This window comes from Carassius auratus, chromosome 36 (genome assembly GCF_003368295.1).
Source record: "Carassius auratus strain Wakin chromosome 36, ASM336829v1, whole genome shotgun sequence".
NCBI classification, from domain to species: Eukaryota; Metazoa; Chordata; class Actinopteri; order Cypriniformes; family Cyprinidae; genus Carassius; species Carassius auratus.
In genome coordinates, this window is record NC_039278.1 from 20,188,249 (window position 1) to 20,195,782 (window position 7,534).

The window sequence follows — 7,534 nt, forward strand, 5'->3', positions numbered from 1 at the left end:
GATGAAGACTGTGCTTGTGTTCTGGTGTTTGCTGACACAGTTTGGACAGAAGCTCACGCTCAGCTGCGTGTAGATGACAAACTTTGTGTTGCTGCAGGATCTGATGAAACGTGCAGCTATTTAAAGCATCAGATGCTCACCGTTACATAATTAATGCTTGTTTCATGTGATTGCTCAGCCTCCACCGATCAATAACCCTCGGTCTGCGGCAGCGTCCGTATAGAAGCCATTCTGCAGCGTTCGACAGCGACCCAGAAGAGCTCTGTGCAGCGTTACTCCACATTTAGCATCATCCGTCTGCAGCAGAAAACCAGCGAGACTCATTTGTCTGTTTTCCCTGAGAGAAACCCCTTGTGTTTGTTAGCAGAACCTGAAGAGAGAGATACGGCAAGCGTGCTGCTCTAAAACGGCCCTCAGGATCGGCGTCCTGTGGGAAATGCTGCTGTGCAGTAGATTTGGGTCATTGAGAGGCGCGAGGAAGAGCCTCAGGCGACACAGATACATATGAACAGGCCTGCAGATTAAATCTGTCTTCATTTAACGGCAGAAGCCGGCGGCGAGCAGGTGTCGGGAGAGCACGGCCGCGGCGTGACGGAGCATAAATCCAGGATAAAGTCATTGCTCTTGTTAAATTGGCTGTAGTAGCCTTGGGTCTCATTATCAAAGTTTCGCAGGAACTTCTCAATATTTCATGCGTAGCGCCCCTCCTATATATCAGTATGTGTGAATGCCATTACAACTCTGCTTAATATTTTAATTGCTTCCCAGGAACAGAGGGCGAGTCAAATTGCTTTGCTATCCCGGAGGCTTCGGTGGTAATGAGATCCGCGCCCCTCCGCCTGTTTGGAAGGTCCTGACCTCACACTCGTCTCTGGGCTGACCGCAGGGCGTCTGTGGTAAACACCGGCTGATGGATGAAGAGCTCTAGAGCTAAAGAACCGTGACAGATCTCGCTCTCGGACACTTCATGATCCTGATCCTCACAGCTCTCCAGACTAAGAGACAGAAACCAGCTCTGATAAACGTACTTCATTTCCCAGAATGCATCGGCGGTGCTACCTGTGATTTATAAATCCTCTTCCTGTCTGCTGTGAGCAGATGCAGGAATTGTAAGGAGCTGATTCTTTAGCTGTATATCTTCACGTTTCTTTATTGTCACTGCTGTGATTGGCTAACAGTTGTGTATGATTGACAGCCTCCATCCTTCACAGATGCAAAGTGAGCTCAAAATAAAAACAGTTCCTCACTTGTGTGGTGCGACATTACTGTCAGATCCGGTATAGTCACACAACATTGTCTTTTAGTTTCAGTCTTTCTGAAGATCCTGTCGAATTGTACCTTGTTTGTAAACTTATCTATGGTGAAATGAAGTGAACAAAGCACAGAGTTCCTACTGAATTGATCAGGATTTTTATTATAAGTAAAGTTCATCCACACTTTCATAATGTTGGGATCAGACAAGCCAATGCAAAGACTTTTTCCACAGCTTGACTCTGAACAGCATCTTATTGTCTTCAAAGCATCTTTCTCTTTTGGTTTCTGTGTGGACCTGTGTTTGCCTTTCATTATTTACACCACACGTGTCAATTGGTGGGCGGAGCTAAACGAATTGGTGGGCGGAGCTACACAGGCAGTGATGTAGAAGCAGGCGTTGATCATCTTATGTGGAGGCGGGGTTTATCCACACTATTACATCACAGAGCGGCACACTCCACTAGCTGTCATTTCTGCTGACTGTCTTTAATATAAGCTGATTTTAGACTAACAAGAAAGTTTAGATTTCTGAAACATACAGGATGTTTTTATAGTACAATGACCTTGTATCTTTCAAAAGATCAATTTAGATTTTTCAGTTCATGACCCAGCTGTGAAACACACACACACACACACACACACACACACATATAAATGACTAACCCTATGCACCAATGCTGAGGTTTATTCACACACACTTAAATGGCTTCAGCAGAAATGTGAGTGATATGCGAGCCGTCTCACAGCAGTGTTGAGATGTGTGATGAGATGTTCTCGTGCTAATGCTCAGATCTCCGCTGGGCTTTCAGACGTGTGGATCGGAGCAGATCTGTTCTCTGCTCTGTTTGTTAATTGCTTCTCTTCATTATTTCATTGACTCTTATATTGAGTCCAGGGCCAGTTGAGCTCCCAAACACTCCAGTCTGGTCGATTATTAAAGTGATTTTATAGTAGTGATTAATTCAGTTTACTGCTCTTCTTTCAGGTCACATGACGCCGTGAGCTGCTGCTTCTCCATGTATCAATGAGCAAGAGTTTCACCAGATTTTGAATTAATCAAGAAATCAATTAGTATAATAATTAATTTGCTTTAATTAAACAGTTCTGTAGTAGATTGGAAACTCATTATTTATTCAATAATTAATGTGCTGTGATTAAATATAATCTCAGTTTTAAACACCTCTGCGTCATTTGTGAAGAGTGATTATATAAGTAATAATGAATCATTCTGAACCTGACGTGCGCATGATATCCGTCTATCTGTTCCTAAACTTAGGAAGCGTTAACGAGCATTAAAACACCATAATCAGCTTTTGTTCTTGTGTGTAATTGTGAACACAACTAGACGAGTAAAGTTTGATGGCAAACTTTGATGTTAGCTTGATAAAGCCAGGTCTGAAAGTATAAAATTATTTTGAAAAGCCTGACGTTTGGAGATTGAGAATTCAGTAAATGTTACGAACATTGCACATTGCTAGCATGTTTCTACTATGTTTTAGCACACTGTTAAAATGTTCTGTTAGCATGATTTTGCACATTGTAGCATGTTTCTGGTATTTTTTAGCATGTTGCTAACATTTTTAAAGTTTTAACGTATTGCTAACATGAATTACCACATTTTTAGCATTTTTTTAGTTGATAGCATGTTTCTAAAATGTTTTTTTTTTGCACATTGTTAAGATGAGATATGTTGTTAACATTTTTTTTTTTTACATAGTGTTAACATTATGTAGCACATTGCTAGCATGTTTCAAGTATGATTCAACGTGTTGCTGGCATGAATTAGCACACTGGTAACATGTTCACATTTGTACCAATGTTTTAGCATTCTGTTAACATTTTAGCTTCTCATCCTAGGTTAGCATTGGTAGCAGTAAGACAGCTTAAACACTGTAAGTTTTCACCCCCTCAAAGGAAGTCTATGGGAATTTGGGCCTATTTGGGAGTGAGATACGGGAATTCTGCAAGTCGGATCAATTAGAAATCATACAGTACGCTGAGTCAAAATGGTCTGAAGGTCTGTGCCAAGTTTGTTGGTCATGGCTTTATAGCTCTAGAAGGAGAATTGAGAAATTTGGTCTCAGAAGTAGAAGAATTGGAAGGCAGCCAGAATAATTAAAGTTGGGAAGTAACAAATCAACGAAAGAAACCATAGCAACAGTAATCATGCATTTCTTTTTAATCCAAAACAATCAGGTCAGTAAGTTACTTTGTTCCATCCTTCAGATGATTTTACGGCTCATATTTAGTTATGTGCTGAAACTCATGTCAAGTGATATTTCAGGTCTATAATCTGGCGCTGCAGAACTGTTCATTAGTGTGAACATACGTTGAATTAAATGTCACTTTAGTGAGACAAAAGCTCTGTAAAGATCACTAGAACATTAAGACGCCACAGAAGGTGTTATTCTAGGGTTCAGATCACATTTGGAAACTGGCCTTTGGATTCCAGCCTCGTCTTCCGACATCATTTGGCCGAAGCCTTGAATTATAAAAGCTGGTATCAGATGCTCTTGACAAGGTTACGTCATTGTCTCCTCTTAATTACTTTGAAAGAGTTCTGGAGTGCTGGTGAATTGAAAGAGCCCTATTGTGAACCAGAGCGAGACCTTTTCTAAACCCATCATCTGATTAAAGCCTGTATTCAAACAGATGCTGGAGGTGTTTGCTTTACCTCAGCACTGCAGTAATTCATGTACATCTGTAGAAACAGTTATTTGATTTCATTTCCCACCATCAAATAAGGCCTGTCGGCTATATTATGCTGAACGGATTCCTGGGTTCTGCTTCAAAACAATTAACTTAACAAGCTCGGTGCTAGAAAGCATGTTTAACTTGTGCTGGAGAATAATTAGAAATCAATCATCAGATCATGTGACATCCACTTGAGACGCCACACCAGGATGGAGTCTCAGTGCTTTAACTTCTGTGTACCAAATATTTTCTGTGCATATGAATACTTAGAAGTCATTACTAAATGTGGCTTTGTGAAGTAAACAGTCGTGTTTTTGGTTCCTCTGTTGATGATGTCACATGAGGTTCCCATCTGCAGGAGAGGCATGAGTCGAATCCAGATCTAAGGTGGAGCTTAACAACTTTAACAGAAAAATATATAACTTTTATAACGAGTAAATGTAAAACATCCTATATAAATGTAACTGCTATTTATGCATCACTTGAATATTTTGTAACCCATTCTTGCCATGAAAATAGCATAATTTGCTGACATGGCAAACTGAACAAAAACTAGTAATACTAATAAAGATTAACTAAATGATTGTTTGGTTTATGATTTATCGTTTAATTGGTGATTTATAATTCGAAAGGTACTTATTTAAAAAAAATGAAATGATGATAAAGTCACGGCTGTATGTTTTTTCATTACTTGAACTCATCAAATTAATTGAACCATTTTCAGTTTTTACAATTTCACAGAAACCCAAATCATCACGTGTGTTTTCCACGCAGCAACAGTTCAGCACGTTTCCATGAATTCTGGTAAAAACATGATTTTTCTTGCTGTGACAGCAGAAGGAGGGAAAGTGGAACATGAACTAGAAGTAAACGAGTGCTTGAGATAAATTTGGCATTGATTCAAATGAGATTTGGAGCAGCGTGTAGCACTAGAGGATATTGAACATCACTGGTGTTGTGTGTTTAATTTACTGTTTGACTGCTGTTGTGTGTCTTTGCTCTCTCACATGTATCTGGACACAAACCCCTGAAGGCCTTCCATCACCTCCTCCTCACTCTTGTGGAGACAGGAACGAGTCGAAACACACCGAGACTCATCGAGAGATCGCTGAGATCTCGCTTCAGATGCAGTGTGTGCAAACGTTTCATACTACTGCGATAATGTGATATTAATTTATGCAACAGTTCAATAAACAAGAAGATAACATTGTGTTAAAATGCGGACTCAATATTATCAACACCGTCTGTTTGGCTCAATTTCATCTGGTGCTTTTATTTTCATATTTAGAGTATTAATTAATGTTTAAAATAATTTCAATATTAATTTTTAAAACATTTCTACACTTAATTTTTTTTTTTTTACCAAAATTGATGTGCAATTAATTTGCAATTAATTTGATAAATTAATGGGCGCATTATGTTATTGAATAGATTTTACACTTTTCCTCGTTGGTTTACATTTTTACCTGGATTCTTGCACTAATCATTTACATTTCCACTGCTCTGCTTTTAATTAATACTGTCCCAATTCCAGTTGATGTTATGTGTGAATAACACCAAGGATTGCTGCTTAATTTCGTTGTATTCTGTGCAATGACAATAAAGGATAATACTACTACTAATAACGCAAATGCCAATGAAGAAATGTAGTTTCCTTTAGACAGACCAGCACTCAGTTCAGTCTTTTCTGCAGGCTCTGAGATGGATGTGATCCTCTACTATCCGTCTGTTGCGAAGCATTTCCAGGTGAAGGTGGTGATTCACCAACGCAGGCATCGGGTGATAAATCCACTGTGGAGCGGTTTAACACCCATTCAGGGAGAGAAAGAAACACACTTATTAAAGGAGGCGTGTAGGAGACAGCCATTAGTCAAGGATTTCCTCTTTCTCAAACGGCAGTCAAACAGTCCATGTTATGATTCTCCATGCAACGATTCGTCACAATGCTCTTGATGGAAAGAACTAATAATGAAATGGGAAGGGTGCCAGTTTTCTGAGAGAGAGAGAGAGAGAGACGGAGAGAGAGATTGTCATGAGAGAAAGGAGCAGAATAAATAGTTTCACTGCTGCTTTGATTGAACTTGAAGTCCTCAGCGCAGTTTCTCATTAATGACACATCCAATTAAGACTGGTTTAGTTTAGAGGCAGGACATCTCAGGCTTCATGGACAGACACCGGCTGAATGATAGACAACTTCTATCTATCTATCTATCTATCTATCTATCTGTTAAGTTTAATTTTATAATTTCCTAGCATTCAGTTTTCTATATTATTTCAGATTCAGCTCACATTAAGAACTGATCTGTGTTTTGGTGTTCATCATCTCAGTTAATGTGTTGATTATCATCAGAGAAGCTGACGTTTGTAGATGTTTAGTTCTTGTTTCTGTCCTGTAAGGACGTCAGATCATCAGAGCGAATCAGACGTCCTGAAGGCTTCATGTTTATCACTTCTAAAGTGACATTCTGCCTCGGGATAAAACAATCTGTTGCCTTTGAAATGCATAAAGCTGCTGATGAAACTGCTGAAGTGTGTCTGCTGAAGGCTGCGTCTGCCCTTGCTCTTCTCTGCCCGGTTCCTCTCAGTTTTAATATGCTCCATATGAGCAGCGATTACACCTGACAGATCTCTAATGGGTTTGGACATCCCTGAGTCTCTGGTGATCTCAGACAGCAGCGTGGACTCGTGGACACTCATCTGTTCCTGGATCAGCTCAGGGTTAGGGCTCTCTCGCTGCAGGTTTGATGGAGCTCCTCTGTTGTTTAGTTGCACCTGTTTAAAGTCCACTGCAGTGAACGCATGAGGAGATTCCCACTAGAAAACACAAACACAATTACATTTGCATTCAGTTAGATCTCATTACCAGAAACACATCATCATGCAGTGTGTTGCTCTCAACAAAAACTATAATATAGTATCTCGATGTTAAAAGAACGCTGGAATCAGATTCGTTTGATTTATTACATTCAGGATCATGTGACACATTGTTTATCAGATTACGTTGGTTCATAGATGGTTTGTTTTCTGTCTATAGAGTACAGTTACAGTTACAGTTCCTGCTTGTGATCAATGTGTTGTGCTTTAATGTAATCTCCTCCTCCTCCTCCTCATCTTCATCAGGTCTTCAGTGCCTGATGGAGAGCTGAAGGGAAGGGTTAGAAACTCTTATCAGGCTGTGTGATGTGAAGCACTGTGGCCGCGGGCGTCAGCTGGATGCTGAATGTATGGAGAGTGTTTATCGATGAGAGGAATCTGCTGAGATGAGCTGATGTGGGTGGAAGCACTGCTCCGGTGTGATGAAAATAACCATCCCGTCCACCAGACGAGCGCCTTATCTCTGAGCCATTCCTACAGTCTTCATCAGCTCAACACTGTGGTGATGTTAAAACACTCTAGTCCTCATGATCAGATCATCCCTCCCTGATGTTGGGCTCAGGACAGTTCTAACAGTTCGGACATTGCATCAATCAGAGGTAAAAAAAACATCTTCAGAAATCATTCTAATATGATGATTTACTGCTCAAGAAACATTTCTGATTATTACTAATACTACAGTCTGTATACACTACTATGCAAAAGATTAGAG